Below are 24,688 nucleotides of genomic sequence, written 5' to 3' on the forward strand. Positions count from 1 at the left end.
TTGAACATTTTTTTCTTATGCTTGTTGGCCAATTTTGTGCCTTGTTTTGAAAGGCATAAAATATTCGTGTCCCTTTCCCACTTTTTAATGGAATTACTTGATTGTTTGTTGTTGTTATTGAGTTGTTTGAGTTCCTTGTAAAGTCTGGATATTAGTCCCCTGTGAGATGCATAGTTTGCAAATGTTTTCTCTCATTCAGTGGGCTGTCTGTTCACTCTGTTGATTATTTCTTTTGCTGAGCAGAAGTTTTTTTAGTTTAGTTAACTATCATTTGTCTATTTTTGTTTTGTTGCCTGTGTTTTTGAGATCTGCGTGATAAATTGTTTGCCTAGACCAATGTCCAGAAGAGATTCCCTAGATTTTTGTCTAGTATTTTTATAGACTCAGGTCTTACATTTAAGTCTTTATTCCATCTTGAGTTTATTTTTATATACGGTGAGAGATAGGGGTCCAGTTTCATTCTTCTGCATATGGGTAGCCAATTTTCCCAGCACAGTTTATTGACTAAGGTGTCCTTTGCCTGGTGTATGTTTCTGTCAACTTTTTTTTTTTTTTGAGATGGAGTCTTGCTTTGTCGCCCAGGCTGGAGTGCAATGGCACGATCTTGGCTCACTGCAACTTCCAGCTCCCGGGTTTAAGTGATTCTCCTGCCTCAGCCTCCCGATGGCTGGCATTATAGGCGCCCACCACCATGCCTGGCTAATTTTTGTATTTTTAGTAGAGACGGGGTTTTGCCATGTTGGCCAGGCTGATTTTGAACTCCTGACATCAGATTTCTGTCATCTTTTTAAAAGATCAGTTGGATGTAAATATGTGGCTTTATTTCTGGGTTCTCTGTTCTGTTTCATTGATCAATGTGTGTATTTTTATACCAATACCATGCTATTTTGTTACTATAGCCTTGTAATATAATTTGAAGTTACATAATATGATGCCTCCAGCTTCATTCTTTTTGCTTAGGATTGCTTTGTCTATTGGGCTTTTGTTGGTACCGTATGAATTTTAGGGTTGTTTTTTCTAATTCTGTGAAAGATGATGTTGGTATTTTCTTTGATAGGATTGACATTGAATTTGTAGTGTTTGGTTAAAGCTAATGTTACTAATTTTTATTCAGAATACAAAAAATAAAAATTAAATGCAAAAAATTATCAACTATTTCATGACCCCAACACACACATGCACATGAACACACACGCACACACAGAGATAAAAATTTCTGCTCTGTTGCTGTGATGTGTCTACTATCTCAAGCAACACAGAATTCCTAGTAATATACAATATAGACACACAGGGGGCTCAAAAAGTTTATTGTTAAGACATCACCACAACTCTTTTCATTTTGCTAAAGTACTCATTGTTCTTTTTCTTTGTTATTTACTGTTGGTATTTTGTTTTAAAATTGTCCTATAGCTTAAGGAACTCAGAGTAGAAATATTCTTAAAAGTAGAAAGATGATACAATGAAAGCTAAATAAATATTTTATGACTTGTAATTAATAGAAAACTAGTAACAACTACTAAAAGGAACTCAAAAAATGTTCAATAAAATTTATTCTTCTGAAACATTATTTCACTGGGGCACGGTGGCTCACGCCTGTAATCCCAGCACTTTGGGAGGCTGAGGCAGGCCAATCACGAGGTCAAGAGATCTAGACCATCCTGGCTAACACGGTGAAACCCCGTCTCTACTAAAAATACAAAAAATTAGCCGGGTGTGGTGGCAGGCGCCTGTAGTCCCAGCTACTTGGGAGGCTGAGGCAGGAGAATGGCGTGAACCCAGGAGGTGGAGCTTGCAGTGAGCCGAGATCGTGCCACGGCACTCCAGCCTGGAGGACAGAGGGAGACTCTGTCTCAAAAAACAAACAAAAAAAACCAAACGAAAAGTTTAATGAATAATCAGTAAAAGAAAATTAATACCAAAAATGTCAATCTTGGATAAAAAGGTAGCACATGTCAAATAATTATTTGTTATATATTTTATACTCAGTTTGCTCGCTTTTCCCTTTTTCATTCTCTTTTCTGTAGATTTTTAAAGTATATTTTAGTAAAGTCAGTCAATCTTTTAAGTTGTCTGGTTTGGTATTGTAGTCAGAGTTTTTTCCCACTAAATTATATAAATACCAAAATCTAACACTTTTGTGATTTCATTTTCTTTACATTTTATTTTTATCTTATCTTATTATATATAATATATAATAATATAACATATTATTATGTCATATTACATATTATATTAATATATTAATGTATAGAATGAGATAGGTTTGTAATATATTTTCCCCCAAATGGTTAGCCAGATGATCTTAGCCATTATTGACTAATATATCCTTTCCCAACTGCTTTCAAATGACATATTTTTTAATCTATAAAGTTCTTCTCTGCACTTGGGTTAGTTTGTGGATTTTCTACTCTGTTTCATTGAACTGTTTGATGCATATAATATACTGTTTCATGTACATACTGTCATCTTGTAAAAGTGTCAATATTGAAGACAAAGTCCTTTTCACTCTTCCCTCACCTCTTTTCAAGGGGAAGGAAGGAGTGTCTTTGGGAGCCAAGAGCTGTGCAGCCTGGGGCTAGGGGAGGGGTGATGTCCTAAAGAGGTTATTTCCAATTTTAGTAATATTTTAATCACATTTCTTATCATTGTTTCAATGTGTAAACATTTTTCTGATTCTCCATATGAGCAACTTTTATCCATCAGCAGTACCGTGAACTTCATGGTGTGATCTGGTGGTCTTGGCTTCTAAAATACTGAAATGTGACCTTTGTACAAAGTAGGTCAAATCTTGCCAGATTAGATGGAGATTCTTACAGGGAGTGTTCAGCTTCATAAACCCTTGCAAGAGCCTCCTCTATCTGGGAAGATCTCCCTCTGCAAACCCAGGGCTCTCATACCTGCTCGATGTAGGAGTGGTCTTTCTCTGTCTGGGAAGGTCATTCTTTTTTATTGAGTGCTACTATGTATACTATTAAGCAAATAATGGACCTTTTCTGTCTAGGAACATCATCCTTTTGGGTCATGTGCTACTTGTAAACACTTGACTGAAGACTTAATGTCTCTCAGAGAAAGTGTATTCTTTAACCTGGCTTTGGGAAAGGTGTATGTGAGGCAGGAGCAAAGACACTGACTGAATTGGTCATATTATAGCCTGGGCAGGGAGATATTGGTAGGGTTACAGGTATTGTACCCTTTTATCTCAGAATAAATGGTTGATATATTTTTTCTTTGTAAATTGCTTTTTTGACTAACCAATTTACAGAAATATACTGACTTCTATTTAAAGAACATCATTATTTTAGCCATATTGTGGCATGCATTTTGACTTGTATTCTGTGCCCATAGGTAATTTTTGTGCCTTTTTTTTTTTTGTAAAATGGTGTTGATCCCTGCTTCATGGAGCTTTTGTGAGGATTTAATGAGCTAACACATGCAAGGGAATAGAAAAATGCTTTTTAGTTGATGTCCAAGAAATGTTTATTCAATTGGTGGTTATACTTAGAAATTTGATAGAGTATTATAGAAATTTGACCCCTCTTTAGAAACCCTAGACCCTTCTCTTTGGCGAAATCCCCAAATCTGCAGATTCTGTGCTTCAACTCATTCCCAAATCTATGCCCAACCTGCAGCGTGACTCACACTTGCAGGGCTAGTGTTGGGGCTAGGTAGTTAAAAGCCAAGCCAAAGATCAGGTGTCTAAGAATATGTTCAAATCCAAGGTCAAGGTGAAGCAGGATCAGAAACCCAGCAGAGAAGAATATGAGGGAATTTGTGGATGTTGAAGCGGGCAAATATGGGCTCAAGAATCATATAGGATCCTAGAGAAATCCGAATTATGTGTCAGCAAGGCATATAGAAATCTGATTAAATGGTTGTGATAGTGATAATCCTCAGGACTTGAAGAGTAGAGTATAGCTAACAGGAGAATAGATTGAAGACCTTGCACTAAGAAAACCTTGGCATAATAATCCAGAAACTTAAAATCTCCATGCAGGAAGAGACCTGAGTAGTCATCTGATTCAGCCCCTAAGGTTGTATTTGAAGCTTCTCTGTAGCTGGGCTTCTGAGAAAGGAAAATGGAAACGGGAGAACAAGAATAAGTGCAAGCAGATTGAGGACCCCTGGAAAGGATCATCTTTTGACTTGAGGTGAAGAATTTAGATCATTACCAGGATTAAGCATTCATATTTGTGGCTTATTTTCTAAACTGACCAGGTCATGGAGCACAACCAGTTTAAAGGTACATGTTGAGTTCAGAAGCGCAGAGTCAGAGGGGATAGTGGAAGTCCAGGACCCAGATTAAAGAATAGCAGAAACATGGATTACCTGTCTGGATGTCTGTGTGTGGGGGCGGGGTGTAGGTGGTATTGTGGGTGTGGTTGTGAAGAGAAGGGAAGTGAAGCACTGGGTGGAATAAAGAGGATCAGAAGCCACTAACTTGGAAGAAAATCAGTTAATGAGTTCATAGTAACTTCTAGACATATAAACAGACTAGACTGAGAGGTAGGTAGGAATTGGAAAACTAGCAGAACTGTGCTGTGGAATGCCAGAAATAATAGTGCCTGAAGATAGTTTAAGAGGTACATTCTCTGGCAAATAAGAGAACCATGTCAGGAGGGCAGAAAAACTGCAGTGGATTTTCCTGAAACCATAACAGTATAAAAAGGACACTGTGCCCATGCAAAATGGAAAGGGAATAGCAAAATAAATACAGATTTTAAAATGCACAGACCTGGGTTTGAATTTCTGTGCCATCACTTGGTAGATAGGTGACCTTAGAAACAGTGGAAGCTAAATAATGGTAATCTACTTAAAGCTTCCAGGACAATACCTAGAATAGAGTGGATGCTTAACAGATAATACTTCTTGATTCCCTTTTCTTTGTAAAAGTATATTAAACTAAATGTAATTAAAGGTGAAAGCACATGGTCAATGGCCCAGTAACTTTTTTCTGTCTTGCAGTGTAACACAAAGGCATAATTTTTAATTGGAGTGGTATATAATTCAACTATAAATTAGGGAAATGCACCTAATTTTGTATTTACTTGGATAATGAACAAGGAAGGGATTGGAAGAAGGGATGAGTAAATATTCCTGAGCAACATGAAATTCAGTGTTTTAACTTTTTACTTAGTGAAAAGAGTATGAGCTTTGTTATCACAAAAACATGAATTTGAATCTCAGCTCTTTTGTATCCATTTGATTTAGGGTTATGTAATCATCAGGACAAACTAGGCTATACTGCAGCATAATATAATAAAAGCTAATTCCCTGAGCATGTTCTATATTTCAGGAATTGTTTTAGGTACTGATATTCTATGTTTAACAAAGCAGACATGATCCTGCCTGCCTTCATAGAGATGACAGTCTAGTTTGCTTTCAGCTAGAGTTCTCTTGGCTCAGCTGAAAGGTACCATACAGATGAGGGAAGGGGATTTCTTTCCTGTGAAATCAAACTGATGGGAAAATATGATGAAGGGGAACTAACAAAAGACCATATTCCATTCTACAGATGGTGGCTTTGCTTTCCTGAGCAGTCCTAGTGAGAGTTACTAAAGTCAAAATAGAGTGTATTGTATATACCTTTTCCCATAAATTGTAACGTTGGGACAGACCATTAGCATATGTGTATAGTTTTCTTTTGAGGATATTATGAAATTGTGTTTTTATGTTATCTTATGTCTATACTCTAAATGTGAGAGCCTCTTATGGGGTGAGATGGATAGTCATCAATAGTAACGTGCTAGTGTAGGAAAACCATGGGCATTTGAATTGTATGCATTCAAGTTAAAGATCTGCTCTCATCTCTTGATAGATGTGTGACTTTGATAAATTATAGAACTTGTCAGAACCCCAGTTGTCTTATCTGTAAATGGGGATAATAATAACTACATCACAGGGTTGTTGTGAGAATTAGAATATGATGTCAATATGATATCTATAAAATAATGAGAACAATACCTATTACTAAATAGTCAACAGTAAATTGTTGTTCTGATTTCTTATTTTTAAAAAGTCACAATTATTGTAAGTTTATGACTGTTTCACAAAAATCCTTTGGTTATTCTCATTTTTTCATCTCTGGACTTTGGAATTTAAAAGGGTTGCTAGAGTAGGGTTTGTTTCCTCTGTCATTCTTTCAGTAAAGTCTAGGGAATAGAGACATCATAGAATGCCCAACACAGAAGGGACTCTACAGATCATTTAAATCTTTTTGTTTTGCAGATGAGTAAACTTAAACCCAGAGAGGGAAATTGACATGCCTAGTGCCACAAAATAAATGAGCCAGACTTAAAGACAGCCCAGTGCACTCTTCTCAGCAGCTTAGGTCTCAGAGAAAGAACACTTGCAGAGACTGATGCTAGGGTTCTTTTCTTTCTTATCCTGTGAAGTCACTCTCCAAAGATACCAAAATCTTCTAACTTGATATCAGAATTGGAAAATAAAAATACTAACCCACATATAATTTAGAGGCAAACTGTGGGAAAGAATAGAAATAATACATATGAGGTGAGAATTTATTGATTGAGTGCTCTGTGCTAGGTATTGACCTAGGTATTTACATATACTATTTCATTTAATCCTCAATATTTAGGTATTTTTATTTCCCCTATTTTATAGATAAGACAACAGAAGCACAGAAAAGTTGAGTAATTTGTCTAGTTGCTTTGCCAGTATGAGATAGGATGCAGGATTTGAATCCAGGTAGTCTAACACTAGGGCTTATATTCTTAATCATTTTATTATATTTACTCTTTTCAGGATGATAATAAATGGTAGAGTAATTAACTGTTCCCACTTTTCCTTGGACTTTCTTAGTTTTAATCCTGAAATCCCTAAGTCCCAAGAAGCCTCTCAGTCCAATGCAACCCAGGTATCTATAATATCCACAAATAAACCCATATATTATCAAATAGGATGGTGCATATGATTATTTTCCCAATCCCAAAATACCATGTGATTTTAAGAGGCTATTTCAGAGAGGTGGCTGGGATATACTTAAATGAAAACTGAACTGGAAGTCAGATTAAAAACCTGAGGATTCTTACAAGCTTTTAGCTAGCTACTTCATAGCTTTAAGCCTCAATATTTCCACATATAAAAAGAGGGATAGCATTAAGAGATATACCTAATGTTAGATGAAGAGTTAATGGGTGCAGCACACCAACATGGCGCATGTATACGTATGTAACAAACCTGCACGTTGTGCACATGTACCCTAAAACGTGAAGTATAATAATAAAAAAAAACTCATAGAGTTTTTTTTTTTTTTTTTTTTTGTTTTTTATTTTTACAAATTCTACTTGAAAACATAGCTGTGGAAACTTTTTAAAACAATATTGTAAAATCCAAATGTAAGGGAAAATGATAATAATGATAATAACAATGATCATGATGACAATGTTGATGATAATTTAGGTTCAGTGAAGTCAAGTCTCTTAGAAATGTTCAGTAGTTTCATACCATGTACAGAAGCAAGTGGTAATCTTTTATTATTCATTCAAAAAATAAATATTTACTGAGCCCTACTGTGTGCCAAGTATTGTGACACAAGGGCCTTGATGACCTAACCCTGTTTTCCTCTCCATTCCCATCTCCTTTTCCTCTTTCACCTCTTAAATATCTCAGAGTTTCTTCTCTTACCCCCGCTCTGCTGATGTTATGCACTTTCTTTTTATGATTTAATATTCACCCAGAGCTTCAATAAGGTCCCAGAACATTTGTCTCTAGCCCTTAACTGTCTGCTAGAAGCCATACCCCATTTGTAACTACCTCCTACACATGTACCCTTGAGCATTTCACATACACCTCAAACTAAACTGTCTAAAACTGTTATTGAATAGTAACAATAATATTGTTATTAGTATTATTATTTGAGACAGGGTCTTGTGCTGTTGTCCAGGCTGAAGTGTAGTGGCACAATCTCAGCTCCCTGCACTCTGCCTCCTGGGTTCAAGTGATTCTCATACCTCAGCGTCCTGAGTAGCTGGGATTACAGGCATGTGCCACCATGCTTAGCTAATTTTTATATTTTTAGTAGAGAAGGGGTTTCACCATGTTGGCCAGGCTTGTCTTGAACTGCTGGCCTCAAGTCATCTGCCTCCTCAGCCTCCCAAAGTGCTGGGATTACTGGCATAAGCCACCATGCCTGGCCAGATTTATTTCCTTACATTTGCTCTTTCTCCTTTGTTCTACATTTCGTTCAGGGTATCATCTTTTGAACTGTAATACAAGATGGAAATAAAATAGTCTTTTCAAATTTTTTCTTATCCCAAAATCCAAATATCCAAGTACCACAGATTATATTCCCCATTATCTCTCAAAGACATTTCCTACTCTTCAAATTTATCACCACGGTCTTATTTCAGGCTTTTACCTATTCTCAGCATTACTGCATTCAGTTTCTTCCTAGCCTTTTTGTGTTTATCGTTCTCTCTCCTGATTACAGCCCTGCACCCCAGTTTTGCAATCCATCCTCCAGATTGACACAATAATGTTTCTAAAATAATAATCTGATCTTACAACTTTTTGGTCCATGATTCTTTAATGACTTTGTAGTGTTTAAAATTAAGTTCATATTCTAGAGCTTAATATACAAGACTTTTTATGACCTAGAATTGTCTACCTCTCTAACTTCATCTCCTACTATTTACTACCCTCTGTTTATACACCCACACAGCTCCAACCGTAAAGAACTACTTGTAATTTCTTATATATAAGCCATAAGATCTCAGACTTCCTTGCTTTGTACATTCTGTTTCCTCTGCCTGAAATATCATTCTTCCCCTTACTTTCTAATTTTTTAAAAATTTTTCGTCCACCAATCTCCCACTCATCTTATAAATGTCAATCACTCTGGAAATTTTTTCCTGATCACCTAAACCCTTGGGTACCACCTAAACGTTTGTGCTCCCAGAGCTTCATGTTTGACTATTTTCTGGCCCCAATTGTTCTATATTATAATTGCTTACTTATCTCCCCTATAGGTTATTAAGTAATTTGAGGTGGGGATTATGTCTAGCATAATACCTGGTACATAGTAAATGTTTCTAGAGGACTGAGTGGATGAGTGAACAAATGAACCAGTTTTAATCATAAAGAGAGCAGAGGGATCTTGGAACAGTTGGGGACACTAACAAGTTTATGGAGCCAAATTATATAGAAGTGCTATATTGATTAGGATTCTTTGCTTGTAAGTGGCAGAAATCAACTCAAGCTAGTTTAAGTTGAAAAAAACAAGAGTTTACAATAAGATACATAAGTGTCTCATAAGTACCATGAGTACTTATCGGACACTCTTTGTTCCTTATCTCAGCCTTTATTTTTCTCTGCTTTTCCTTCCTGACATGCTTTTTCTACATCTCCTTCCCCAAGACAGAATGTGGTGACCATGCAGTTCTCTTTATCTTATAATCTACCCTGTGCATCATATTAGTCATCAAATCCCAAACGTCATACTTCCTCAGCATCTCTAAAATCAGTCACTTTGTAGGGGACTACGTACCCAGAGACTTGCTGTCTCTCCTAATTTTGATGTCCTGTTGAAAAAAAATCTGATTTGTCTAACTCAGTCAATCAGCTATGACCTGGGGGTCAGAGTTACACATTGCAGATTTGAAGCTACAGATCCACTCCTTTGGATCAGGTGTGGAGGAGTCTAACTTTTGATAACCAAGTGCTATATAACTGCATCCCAAGTATTTCCTGTCTGCTGAGTTGAGCAAGTCTAAAAGTATTTCTAGGTTGAAGCAAAGCTATTTGCATATTTCATGGTTAGCAGTCTCTTCATTCTGGCTGGAGTTAGAGATTGAAAGGATCCGAGCTAGTGGATGGGGCACCGAGAATGGTGGCAAATTCCCCAAAGGGATGGCTTGATAAACGTTATAAGAGTTGTAATTTGTCCAGTCAAGTGGGATGGAGTTTAAAATAGTGCTTTATTCTCACAGGAAATCTTATTGATAACTGAAGTGAAAACTAAGAGCTTGGGCATATCTTGGATGTAAAGAAGTAGGCCCCTGTGATAGCAATGGAAGAAAGTCTGCAGGTAAATGGTACATTGAGGCTTATGACCCAGCATCTAATAAAAGCTTATTTAATGTTTTTGATTAAATGAATGAGTAAGTTGGGCCTGCTCCCAAGCACTAAGCCCTGAGGTCAGGGTGTTATAAGCCTTATTCTAAATACCAATTTCTGATACGGATAGGGCTTTTCATGTACATGCTTGATGTTCACGGGCTTGATGACTGGATGGGACTAAGATATAAGGTGCAGGTCTCTGGTACCTGCCACTTGGTAAGGTCAGGGACCTTGAGGAATGGTCGTGGAGAAAGAGTACAATGTTCTCATTGAGCACTTGGGTACACCTTCTTTTAAAGACCAAAAAAACTGAATTACAGTTAGTTATATAGGGTACATCTGCCTTGTGAGCTTCTGGTAGTCAAGGAGAGGTTTTATTATTTTTAGTTTCTAGCCCAGAATCTGACACATAGTATTTACTTAACAAATGTTACTTAAATAAGAGAAAGGATAAATAATTTCTAAGTACAGTATCATCAACCTAATGTTTGCTTTTTCTTCAAATAAAGTTGAATTAAAGTACATCAGTTATCTCAGTTATCTGGCTGCTGCTGGACAGTATTAGAAAATGTACTTTTTCTACTGCTTTTACCTTTAAGAAATCACTCCAGAATTACACAGAAAATGCTATTACTGGTCAATTAGATACCATGCACAATGTCAGACACAGAATAAATGTTTCTCTTCCAGACAGAATAACTGCTGCCTTGTTGTAATTGATGTTCATGGAGAGAACTCTGTCATATTCTATGCTCCAAACTCTTTGTCATCCTCTGCTGAACACTCATTTAACTGTCTTCTAGACATTGACTTGTCACTAGGGATGAGGTTTTTTAAATGATACATTTAAATTTGTTGCTTCATAGTGGATGCAAAGCCACTGGAGACTGGCTTTTTTTGGTATCCACCTACCTATATTTATATTTGACTCTCCAAATGGGAGATTCCTTAGTCAGTAAGCATAAATGACTTATTTATGACATTATGCTCCTTCTTTTTTTTCTCTTATTAAGCAAAGGCAATTTATATTATGCAGCTTTCAAATGTATTGTTCTGGTCACAGTTTAGAAGTTTCTATTTTTATTTGTGTAAAATATTTATGAAGTGAGCATCCCAAGACACACAAAGTACAAATGTAAGATCAAGGACAAGAGCAGTAAAATAGGCCAGACTCTCCAGATTTTGTAGTTTTTTTCTCTTTATATCTTTTTATGGTATGACAGACTTTTCAGTAAGATAGGGTTATTTAATGACTCTTCTGTGAAAGCAAGGCCTTACATTGCAGCAAAAGCCTATTTGTTCATCCAGTAGGTGTTTATTGAGCAATTGCTAATCCTAAGGCAGGGGCCTAATTTTTTTTTTGTTTTTTTGTTTTTTTTGAGACAGAGTCTCACTCTGTTGCCCAGGCTGGAGTACAGTGGTGCGATCTCGGCTCACTGCAAGCTCCACCTCCCAGGGTTCACGCCATTCTCCTGCCTCAGCCTCCCGAGTAGCTGGGATGACAGGCACCCGCCACCATGCCCGGCTAATTTTTGGTATTTTTTTTTTTAGTAGAGACGGGGTTTCACCGTGTTAGCCAGGATGGTCTGGATCTCCTGACCTCCTGACCCACCCGCCTTGGCCTCCCAAAGTACTAGGATTACAGGCGTGAGCCACCGCGCCCGGTGCAGAGGCCTAATGTTTATGCAGCCATCATTAGGTTTCTGTGGAGTGTCTCCTCACGATACACTTTAGGCTGATGGAATGCTCTTTCTTCTTAGTGAAGCCTGTGCCCCTGAACTCCCGTCTGGCCTCTTCCCTGGTGAGCAGGGTGCTTCTTTTCCCCTTTTACATAAGATCTAGGTAAAGTAAAGGAATGCCTGATACTGTGCTTCCTTCCTGTTGCCCCCTCCTCTTTATTTCCATGCCCAAACAAGAGGCTACTATAGACCTGTCTTATTTCTGCTGAGTGAAAGGGAGGGAAGACATTACATAAAAAGAAGAAAAGATTCTCTCAGGCTCACCAAGCTCATTACTGCCTTTAAGGATTTTGCCCTAGCTAGTTCCTTTGCCTAGAAAGGCACTCCCCCTACCTCTATTCTCATGGCTTCTTCTTGTCTCTGAGATCTCAGTAAATGTTGTATTTTCTGCAAGCTTTCCCTGACCTCTCACTCTACAGCAGGTTTGTATATAATCCTATTATATCACTATTTTAATTCTTTATATAATTCCTGCAATTATCAGATTTTTCTTGTTTGTTAATGTATTTATTATTTGTATCCTCCAATACAATATAAACTCCAGTGAAGCAAGGATCTTGTCTATATTGTTCACCACCATATATCCCCAGTACCCAGAATTATCCCTGGCACATAGTTGGCATTCAGTAAATATAAGCTGAGATTAATAAATATATTCCTAACAGCAACCTTGCAAGGTACATATTATTGTTTCCATTTTGTAGAAGGGAAAACAGAAGAATAAGTTACCCAAGATAATGCAGTCGTAAATTATTGAGCAAGGGTCAAATCAGGTTTCACTAAGCCCAAAGCCCATACTCTTTAATTAAACCATTAAGGCTTACTTCTGCCATTGTTCATCTCTGAGGTTGCTATTAGAGTGAATTAGACTGGTTTATTATTCATAAGGGGTTCACACATTAGTAGGAGTGATGAATAAATCAGTGGTTATAAGGTAGTATCATAGGTATCATAATAAAGGCATGAGTAAATTATTATGGTGTTACAAAGAAGGGGCCAAGAAAAGCTTCTTGGGAAGTGTCTTTAAAGAAAATTTGAAGTTTCCTGGGCACAGAGGGATGGATTGTATGGCAAGAGAGAGACATTATAATGTGTGTCTGATAATGGAAAAAAAAAAGTTCTGCATAACTGTAGGGACCATGTGGACTCCTTATTTAAGGCCCTGCAGAGATATTCCAGTATGGCACTGGTCAGTCCAGAGGCCAGATATAAGAACGTTAACTATAATACATCTTTAACCAGGCTTTTAGATGCCCAGGACTATAGGTCTCTTTTGGTTAAATTGATCCTGCTCCTACTTTCACCTGCTGGACATTGCAGAGTAATTAAGATCACAGACTTTGACTGAAGACTACTTTTGTTCAAATCCAGACTCTGCTAGCTGTGTGTACTTGGGCAAGTTACTTACCCTGTCTATAAAATGAGGATATTAACAATACTTACCTGATACGAGTGTTGTGAAGCTGAAATGCTTCAATATAATTAATGTATGTAGAACAGAATCTGGTACATAGTAAGTATTCTTTATTATTATTATTAATAGTAGTAAGGAGATGAATGTGTGTGCTTAGAATATCAAACGTAAGTCTTGAGGGCCAGGGCAGATGCATGAAGGAGGGTAGGTGGTGATATAAATAATGCATAATATACTTACTGTACCTTGTAGCATTTGTGTTAGGGTTAAATGACACAATGTGTACAAAGTGCTTGCCACATAGCAAGCACTCAAGAAATTGTTAGTGCTGTCTTCATGATGATGATGATGATGATGATGATGATGATGATGGTGATAATGCTCATCATTGTCTGAACCCTGGACCACATGACTGAGTCCCTTGCTATTTGGCACTTGGCTAGCCATTGTGGGTATAGATATTGGAAAGACAGGCATGAACCCTACCCACTTAGAACTTATATGTGAGTTTAGGCTGAGTGCAGGGATAATCATGGCTTATTCATTTCTGCATTCAGTGCCTAACACTGTGTGGTTGCTTGATAACTATCTAATTGATTTATTCATTAATATGATGAAGTTACCTGATTTTACATTATATTAATTTGAGTTGACATCAGTCAAATGGAAGGATTAAAATCAACCTTATGTCACGTGTTAAGGGTCTTTTCAGAATATAGTCTTCCTTTTACTTGTCTTCACCTCCCAGTTATTATGTACTTAAAGTTATGGAAATTAGGGTCAATCTGAAAGAAATCAAACAAATACCAGTTTTTTGGAATCAAGTGAAAAATACTATAATTGCACCAATATTTAAGGTCCAGTGCTACACAAAGCACTATATATATTCTTAACACTTTATGTTCTTATTTAATCCTTATGACTCTGAGCTGTGTAATGGGGAAATTGATCTGAGACACAAAGAACTTCAGGGACTTGTCCAGAGCCACACATATAGTAAATGGTGGAAACATAACTAGAGTTAAGGTCTTCTTATTTCAATCCTGTGCCTATTTTGCTTGGTATTTATGCCTCACTAAAATGTTCTTTTGATAACCTTAATATCTCCCAAAGATAACCTTTTCTTGCACTATCCAACTTATGGATGATATTTGTCATTGATTCGTATGAAAATATAGCTGAATCCCAGATCTCAGGAGTTAATGGAATGATCTTAATGATGAGAAAAAAGCCCAAGAACTCCAAAGATTAGCTTAATGAAGGAATTTCAGGTAATCGGGGTGGATTTTAACAGCAAGAGTCCTGTGCTGTGACCTCCTCATACATTGCTATGCACCCCTGAAATATACCCTACCACCTTCTCTGGATTGAACATTTCCAAGGGGCAGGTGCACCTTTGCTGAGCAGAGGGCAAGCACTGTTTAAACTAATGTACTGGCCTGGCACTAATGGTGGAAGTACATCAATGGTAAGTATTGTCTAAGTGCTAGGTGTTACTGATACCTGATCCGTGCTCATGCTGTGCTTCTACACTGTATCAGAAAGGTTTTTTCCAGATTGATTCAGGGGAAAGATGCTAGCTAGTGGCTAGAGAAATGGCAGATCATGGTCTAGCTCTAAGGAAAGAAATTACAGGAACTAAGTGAAAGGGTCCATTTGTGATTGAGTGGTCCTCCTAAAAATTTGAAATAAAAGCCAGGATCATGAAAAAGAAAATTTTTATTCATTCAACAAATATTTATTGAGAATCTACCATAAGGCAGCTACTGGACTGGGTTGGGATGTAAAATTGAGCAAAACCAGGCACTAGTGATTACAGTTCTTATAGTCTAATAGGGCAGGTAGATATTAATCAAATATTCCCACACAATAAACAGGTGTAGGAAAAATGTGTGTGGAAAAAATTACCATGAGAAGGCATGTTGGGTATGGTCTAGTGACATGGAGATTTCTCTGAAGAAGTGATTATTAAGGTTTGAAACAGGCTAGATGTTGATTAGGTAATACAGAGGATCAGAGACTCCATATTATTATACCCACCTACTCATAAGAAAACTAAGGCTCAGAAAGCTTAAGAAACTTACCTAAAGTCATACAGATAGTAAATGGTGGATCCACGATAAAGAGAAAATTACAATAAACAAAAAAAATCTAACTCAATATGATAAATGCAATCATAGCAGTATGATTAGATTGTGGCAGTTATTGGCAGTTCTAGGACAGAGCGTAACAAATTTTTCTGTTTTTATAATTTCAACTTTTATTTTAGATTCAGAGGGTACATGTGTAGGTTTATTACATGGGTTTATTGAATAATGCTGAGGTTTGGGGTACGAATGATCCCATCACCCAGGTAGTGAGCAAAATACCCAATAGGTAGTTTTCCAGCCCTTGCCCCTGCACTCATTCCCCCCTCTAATAGTTTCCAATGTCTATTGTTCTCATTCTATGGGTTGTCTGTTTGCTCTGTTGATAGTTTATTTTGCTGTGAAGACACTCTTTAGTTTAATTAGGTAAATTTTATTTTTTGTTGCAATTGCTTTTGAGGACTTAGTCATTAATTCTTTGCCAAGACTGATGTTCAAAACGATATTCTTAGTTTTTCTTTTAGAATTTTTATAGGTTGGGGGTCTTATGTTTAAATATTTTATCCATGTTGTGTTAGTTTTTTTCTGTGGTAAAAGATAGGGGTCCATTTTTATTCTTCCGTATATGGCTAGCCAGTTATCCAGTTATCCCAGCACTGTTTATTGAATAAGGAGTCCTTTCCCCATTGCTTATTTTTGTTGATTTTGTTGAAGATCAGATGGGTGTAGGTGTATGGATTTATTCTAGGTTCTCTATTCTGTTCTATAGGTGTGTGGATTTATTCTGGATTCTCTATTCTGTTCCATTGGTCTATGTGTCTGCTTTTGTACCAGTACCATGCTGTTTTGGTTATATAAACTTATAGTTTAGTTTGAAGTCCTGTAATGTGATGCCTCCAGCTTTGTTCTTTTTGCTTAGGATTGCTTTTACTAGTCAGGCTCTTTTTTGTACCATATGAATTTTAGAGTAGTTTTTTTAATTCTGTGAAAAATAACATTGGTTGTTTCATAGGAATAGTGTTGAATCTGTAGATTGCTTTGGGCAGCAAAATTTTTCTTGATGGCAATTGTAAATGTACTGTATAAATGTACGTTATAAATGTACTACATAAAGTGAATGGGTGAGGCGTAGTGGCTCATGCCTGTAATCCCAGCACTTTGAGGGGCCAAGGTGGGTGGATCTTATGAAGTCTGGAGTACAAGACCAGCCTGGCCAACATGGTGAAACCCCGTGTCTACTAAAAATACAAAAATTAGTTGGGTGTGATGGCAAATGCCTGTAGTCCCAGCTACTCGGGAGGCTGAGGCAGGAGAATCGCTTGAACTCAGGAGACGAGGTTGCAGTGAGCTGAGATCATGCTACTGCACTCCAGCCTGGGCAACAGAGCAAGACTCCGTCTCCAAAAAAAAAAAAAAAAAAAAAGTGAGTGATCTTTGGTGACTGATAAACTTCTACATTGAAAGCTAAGAGGTGGCACTCTATTTATTTTTAATAGGAATTGGCAGAAAGGGAGAGGAGTGCTGTGTGTGTTTGGAAATCAGCATCTAGAGAAGGAATCAGATCAGGCAGCCAGGTCAGCAGGAAGTTCGTATAAGGATTTAGAAACCCAAAGTCTAAATTATAGCTGAGTATAGATTGTAATGGGAGCAGTCAAGATATTCAAAGTAGGGTATTCAAAGTTCAGGGTAAAGTAGAGATAGAAGCAACAGGTAGGGCCTTATTAAGACTTTTGAAAGCTCTAGGCTTTCTTACTTTTTGAGTTCTAACTCTCATCGTATCAAACATTAAAATGTACCATTCAAATTAAGTAAAGTTAATATATACTTTAAAAAGAGTTGAGTTGAAGTTCAGTTGGGTAGTTGTCATTTTTGTAGGTATTTAATTTTTACTTATTTCAGTTTTGCAGGGTTGTTTTGTTTTATTTTTGAGATGATATTTTCTTCAAGTCTCAAAACATTTTCATAGGCTCTTGAAAGCCCTTAGGATCTGAGCTTCAGTGCCTAATGATAAATAAAACAAGCATAACCAGAGGAGGAAGTTAAATACTAACAGGCAGGAGCAATGAGCAGGTAATCATAGCCTTCCAAAGATCATTAGAATAAAGAGTGAGACACTAGTAGATTATCAGGTCACTTGTCTCCAACGCTGACCTTGCATTGCCAAGGGAGTAGTAGATTGTTATTTGTTCAGGTTGTTAGAATCTGAGCAAGACCTTGTATGTGCATTCTCCATCTATATTTTTAAACCACTACTGGGGCCCTCACTTCTGACTTCCCTTATTCGCTGTCCCACATTAACAGCCACAAGGACAACATTAAAAAATCAACAAGAACAAAAACAATCTAATTTATGAAATTGTCAGTTCTACAGCACTCTATGCCTCACTCCCTACTTTCCACTTTTAGTCCTTTAGTCTCTGCCAAACTCAGCTTCATAGACTCACCTAGTTTGCATAGTCTCATTTGAGTTGGTAAATGTCTTTTGTTTATCTGACTTGGCCATGGCAAAATATTTTGGGGGAATCAGAGTTGTTGTTTTCACATTGTGTTTTTAATACCTGTAGAGTGATCAAGGTAGAGTATTTGCCTCAGTTTTCAAAAGTGAATCCTAAGGTATAAAAAAGATAGGTGACTACATAGGGTTTCAAAGCCATTGGTGGTGAAAATAATATTAGAATTCATATTTTCTCATTTCTAGTCTGTGCTATTTCTTAGTCCTAATGTGTTTTGGCCTCTGTTTTATTTTTCACCTGTAAAACAGGATGAACTCCAGTATTAAATAAAAGCAAACTAATTGTATGAACATCATTTACTTAAGTAGAGTTAAAATACAGACTAAAATGATAATATTAATATCAGTTAACATCTTTAACTTGTTTTATAGATTAAAAGAAAAGCTTTTCCAGAAGTTCTATCTCACTTATTTCTCATAATGAACTTCTCATTTGTCTATGCTTATTTTCCATATTTTAGAGAATAAAAAACCAATATCATTCTGTCTTAAGAGACTCACCCGAGATCACATAGGCATCAAATGGTATAGCCATAAGTCAGGTTTGGTATTCTGATGACAAATTCTATTTTCTATCTTCTATGGCATATCAATGCCTTTCTCCAACTTCAAAATAGTAGAAACTCATTAATATAGTTTCAGTTAATATGAAAATGGAAATAACTCAGGCTAATGTTTGCATTTTCTATGCAAACTTATTTTTAGTAGAGCAAATAATTGTATAAACCTCTTTGTAAGAGGGATTATTTATAACCCTCCAGAGATCTGACAGCTTTTGAACAGTTCAGAAATGTCTACTTTCACAAATCAATGTGAATACTTTATATGTGTGCCTTTAAGTGAATCTCCAAATGATCTGTACTAAATCGTAGTTTATTGGCCTGCTTTTAGTTACGACAAATATTAAAAAGTAATACAACTGCATTTAAGTATTTTGTGATTCATACATTTAATTAAATCAGAACCTTCTTTTAATCATGAGAATGACAAAATTCCTTATAGTTTTACATCCCTTTATAGTATCAAGGTGCTTTTGCATTCATTATGTCCTTTGATCTTGAAAATTCCTTAAACTGAATAAGGCAAATATTATTTTCATTTTACAAATGAAGAAACCAAGGATAGAGGTGAAATGACTTGTCAAAAGTCACACAGCAAGGGTGTACGAAAGTCAAGTTGCTTATTGACATTGATGTTATATAATTTAGCAATCTTTTCAAAGGCTACAGCAGATTCTTTTATTAGATTACAAACTCATGGTACAGAAAACATCTCTATCTTATTTAGCTTTGTAACTTCAGTGCCTAGCACAATGTGTGGCATAATGGAAATGCTCAGTAAATATTGGTTGAGTGAATGGAGAAGGGTTTGGTGTCATAGAGTCACAGGTCTTGAGGAGAAACCGCCCATGGGAAGATTGGGCTGAGGGAAGCTTTTTGAAAAGTGTGTTGGATCTCAGTATTTTTTGTAGATAGGAAGGCCCTGGGTTTTCCCTGATATATTGGCCTCCAGACTGAATGAATGTAACCTAACTATGCTACACAGCCCCCCTGAACATCCTTATATCACAGCACTTATCACATTGTATGTTAATTATCTGTTCAGTTGTCTGGCTTCCCTTACAAACTGTGAATCTCTTGAGAGCAGCGGTGGATTCCCATTATACTTCAGTCTATGGACTGCATGTGGCAAATGATAGGCACCAAGTAGAATGAGTGAATGAATGAATGAACAAATAATATGATTCAGGGTACAATAGCAAAGGTAGGGAGATTATTGATAAAGGAACAGAATTTGTAACAGTGAATCATTAACATATTTAGTCTGATTCAATATTAGATTGGTAGGAAAGGTAGCCGCAGCAGTTTGCCATGGTACATTTACCTTTTAAAATAGTACATATATATTTATGGTTGTAAATGCTTCCAGAAATCATTAAAAGATTGTTATATTGAATATTTCTAATAAATTTGAGTCTCTATATTTTAATTTTTTGTAAAGAAGTACTTTGTACTTAAAGATAAACTCTATGTGGACTTTTCATCTAGTCTTAAGTATACTTGCCTCAGTTTTATTATCTGCAAAATGGAGGTAGTAGTGCTTTATTAAGTGAGACAGTACTTCTGAATGCTCCTAGCATAGTGCCTGGCTTATAGTATGAGTGTTACAAATGTTTATTGAATAAATGACCCTCATTCTCCTTTGTCTTCATGCTTCTCTGACCCTCATTCTTCTGTCACTGAACTCTTGATTCTTTCAGCAAAAACCTTGGGATGAGAAAAACAGTAAGACATTATGGTGGCAAGTGAAAATTCTTCTTTTATATATTATGTGCTGTGACCATGCTACTGATACTAGGAGAAATACCCATTTCTACCCTGGTAATACTGATTTTTTTCTTGTCCTCAACCTTCAAAGAGTTTTAGAATTCATATAAATTTCCCCTCTTGGAGTATGTTTTCCTTTAAGAATGGACTTTGGGTCTTGATACTAGATACATTAGTTCAATACTCTCATTGTCCTTGATTTGGACTTCTGCTTCTTCACAGTCCAAATTGCCCTTCATGCAAAGGTGAGCTTTGTCATACACACTTGAGGTGATGTGTAAATGCTTTCACTGGCTCAGCTGCCTTCCCCACCCAGCCTGGGTCACCTTCACAACATCGAGATTAGGTGTCCATGCACCATCATAAATAATACCCTGTATAGGAATAATGTAAATGGAATCTGTTGAAGTATGGCCTATTATATTTAAATTTATGTTTTGGTAATCGCTTTTATTATATGAAACAAGCTTGAGCTTTATAAAATCATTCAGAAATGAGATTTGCATCACTTATAGGAATGTCTGTCTACTTGACATGTATGCCTAACAGAGTGAGAGTCATAGGAACATTTCTAAGGATATTACTTTTCCTCTCTGCTTTGAAAATCTAAATTGGATTACTTAACAAATAATTCTTTGAAACATCTCTAATGGTGTTATATGAAAGTCCTAGACACAGCACTTCCTCCATCCCCATGTCAGAAGAATCTTTATAAAATGCAAATCTAATCACATATCCTCTCCTGGTTTATTTCTCTTAATGGCAACCCATTACCCACCTCATATAAAAAACAGAATCCTTAGTTTGGCAAAGCCTTCAACATCTGTCCCTGATTTCTTCTTTTCCTTTTCCCCACCTTGCTTCTTAAAACTTAACCTCAAATGTTATCCCACAGCAATGCTGTACATGCAATGATGTTTCTTTCCTCTGTTTCTTTGCTAAAATTGTTCACTTTCTGTGGGAGACAGCACACCTCTTTTTTATCTACAAGTATTTCTTTAACATCTATTTATTTGGGCTCAGTTTAGTTGTTACCTTCTTTGGAGAACCTCCCTTGATCTTCCAGGCTGAATTAGTTGTCCCTCTTATGTGATCTCATGGCACTTTGGACTTTCCTTTATAACATCATTGGTGATGCTATAGTATAATTGCATGTGTATTTGCCTGTGTTCCCTATTATATTGTGAGATCCTTGGAGATAAGGACACTGTCATATCCATTTCTGTATCCCAGCATCAGGGCTAGAGCTAGCTCCTAATGAATCTTTGTGTGAGTTAGAAAAAAGTACCCCCTCCATTGGGCCAGTCATTTTTTTTTGTGGGGGGGGCAGTCTTGATTCTTTTTTTTTTTTAAATTATACTTTAAGTTTTAGGGTACATGTGCACAACGTGCAGGTTAGTTACAGATGTATACATGTGCCATGTTGGTGTGCTGCACCCATTAACTCGTCATTTAACATTAGGTATATCTCCTAATGCTATCCCTCCCCCCTCCTCCCACCCCACAAGAGGCCCCGGTGTGTAATGTTCCCCTTCCTGTGTCCATGTGTTCTCATTGTTCAATTCCCACCTATGAGTGAGAATATGTGGTGTTTGTTTTTTTTGTCCTTGTGGTAGTTTGCTGAGAATGATGATTTCCAGCTTCATCCGTGTCCCTACAAAGGACATGAACTCATCATTTTTCATGGCTGCATAGTATTCCATGGTGTATATGTGCCACATTTTCTTAATCCAGTCTATCATTGTTGGACATTTGAGTTGGTTCCAAGTCTTTGCTATTGTGAATAGTGCCACAATAAACATATGTGTGCATGTGTCTTTATAGCAGCATGATTTATAATCCTTTGGGTATATACCCAGTAATGGGATTGCTGGGTCAAATGGTATTTCTAGTTCTAGATCCCTGAGGAATCGCCACACTAACTTCCACAATTGTTGAATGAGTTTACAGTCCCACCAACAGTGTAAAAGTGTTCTTGTTTCTCCACATCCTCTCCAGCACCTGTTGTTTCCTGACTTTTTAATGATGTCCATTCTCACTGGTGTGAGATGGTATCTCATAGTGGTTTTGATTTGCATTTCTGTGATGGCCAGTGATGATGAGCATTTTTTCATGCATCTTTTGGCTGCATAAATATCTTCTTTTGAGAAGTGTCTGTTCATATCCTTTGCCCACTTTTTGATAGGGTTGTTTGTTTTTTTCTTGTAAATTTGTTTGAGTTTATTGTAGATTCTGGATATTAGTCCTTTGTCAGATGAGTAGATTGCAAAAATCTTCTCCCGTTCTGTAGGTTGCCTGTTCAGTCTGATGGTAATTTCTTTTGCTGTGCAGAAGCTGTTTAGTTTAATTAGATCCCATTTGTCAATTTTGGCTTTTGTTGCCATTGCTTTTGGTGTTTTAGACATGAAGTCCTTGCCCATGCCTGTGTCCTGAATGGTATTGCCTAGGTTTTCTTCTAGGGTTTTTATGGTTTCAGGTCTAACATTTAAGTCTTTAATCCATCTTGAATTAATTTTTGTATAAGGTGTAAGGAAGGGATCCAGTTTCAGCTTTCTACATATGGCTAGCTAGTTTTCCCAGCACCATTTATTAAATAGGGAATCCTTTCCCCATTTCTTGTTTTTGTCAGGTTTGACAAAGATCAGATGGTTGTAGATATGTGGCATTATTTCTGAGGGCTCTGTTGTGTTCCATTGGTCTATATTTCTGTTTTGGTACCAGTACCATGCTGTTTTGGTTACTGTAGCCTTGTAGTACAGTTTGAAGTCCGGTAGCGTGATGCCTCCAGCTTTGTTCTTTTGGCTTAGGATTGACTTGGTGATGCAGGCTCTTTTTTGGTTCCATATGAACTTTAAAGTAGTTTTTTCCAATTCTGTGAAGAAAGTCATTGGTAGCTTGATGGGAATGGCATTGAATCTATAAATTACCTTTGGCAATATGGCCATTTTCATGATATTGATTCTTCCTACCCATGAGCATGGAATGTTCTTCCATTTGTCTCTATCCTCTTTTATTTCATTGAGCAGTGGGTTGTAGTTCTCCTCGAAGAGGTCCTTCACGTCCCTTGTAAGTTGGAAGCATTCCCTTTGAAAACTGGCACAAGATAGGGATGCCCTCTCTCACCACTCCTATTCAACACAGTGTTGGAAGTTCTGGCCAGGGCAATCAGGCAGGAGAAGGAAATAAAGGGTATTCAATTAGGAAAAGAGGAAGTCAAATTGTCCCTGTTTGCAGATGACATGATTGTATATCTAGAAAACCCCATCGTCTCAGCCCAAAATCTCCTTAAGCTGATAAGCAACTTCAGCAAAGTCTCAGGATACAAAATCAATGTACAAAAATCACAAGCATTCTGATACACCAATAACAGACAAACAGAGAGCCAAATCATGAGTGAACTCCCATTCACAATTGCTTCGAAGAGAATAAAATACCTAGGGGCCAGTCTTAGCCCATGAAATGGAGTCCTTGTGCAAGGAAGACCCTGCATAACTGTATATAGCAACCCTGCTTATGCCCACCACAGTGTCTGGCAAACAGCAAGTGGTCAGGCCATTTTTGTTAACTGATTAATTTGTCAGTCAAGCAGTCAGTTGACCCAGCGCAGCAAGAAAAGTTGAAAAGCAATTGAAATAGTCATTTATAGTAACACCTGTAAATTAAGAAGAAAATATAAATCACTTACCATAAAGAAGACTGTTGAGTTGAAATATCTTTATCTGTAATGAAAGGAATGTTTCTGGGACAAGTCTTTCTATAAACATAGGAAAAGTTGTAAAAGTAGAAAACATTCACAATCAATCATCATGTCCTTTGAAGCAACATGAATGGAGCTGGAGGCCATAATCCTAAGCAAATTAATGCAGGAACAGAAAACCAAACATGTTCTCACTTATAAATTAGAGCTAAACACTGAGCACACACGAATAGAAATATGGGAACAACAGACACTATGGAATCCTAGAGGGTGGAGGGAGTGGGGTAGGTTAAAAAGCTACATATCAGGCAATACTACCATGGTGACAGGATCCATATTGCAAATCCCAGTATCATGCAATATTCCTATGTAACAAATCTGCACATGTACTCCCTGTATCTAAAATAAAAGTTGGAAATTTTAAGAAGAAATAGCCACAGCAAAACATTATTAATTTGGATTAATATCGGAGGAGTCTGAATTTAAGGAGAAATCTTCATTCTGGCATGGTATTTGGGAAATTCAGATTTATACTAGAAAGAACACTGAACTTGGAGTTTAAAGATAGAGGTTCATTTTCCAGTTCTGCCACATGGCAGAGGTTGAAGTGTGACTGCTGTTTGTCTGACATTAGTCATTTATCTTCTTCAAGTTTCTCTTTTCCCATTTGTAACATGGGGATAGTTATTCCTGGTCAGTCTGTATAATAGAGTTTCTTCAAGAATAGGATAAAATGAGATAGTAGAGGGAAAGTACTTTGGAATTTTTTACAAGATTTTTGAAAAGAGTACAACTTTTGGAGGAGAGTTAAATATATGCAGTTTTATTCTACTTT

General features: G+C 36.9%; 1 protein-coding gene and 1 long non-coding RNA gene across 7 annotated transcripts in view; one reads left to right on the plus strand and one right to left on the minus strand.

Annotated features, from left to right (window-relative positions):
• Nucleotides 1-24,688, plus strand: part of LOC101147269 (AGBL carboxypeptidase 4) — a 1,515,476-nt gene that overhangs the window by 485,286 nt on the left and 1,005,502 nt on the right. The window lies entirely within an intron of this gene.
• LOC129524047 (uncharacterized) overlaps nucleotides 19,886-24,688 on the minus strand; it is a 68,041-nt gene continuing 63,238 nt past the window's right edge. The window contains exon 3 of the long non-coding RNA XR_008667694.1: nucleotides 19,886-20,096. This is a non-coding gene — a long non-coding RNA (uncharacterized lncRNA). The remainder of the gene's footprint in view (nucleotides 20,097-24,688) is intronic.

This window comes from Gorilla gorilla, chromosome 1 (genome assembly GCF_029281585.2).
Source record: "Gorilla gorilla gorilla isolate KB3781 chromosome 1, NHGRI_mGorGor1-v2.1_pri, whole genome shotgun sequence".
Lineage (NCBI taxonomy): Eukaryota > Metazoa > Chordata > Mammalia > Primates > Hominidae > Gorilla > Gorilla gorilla.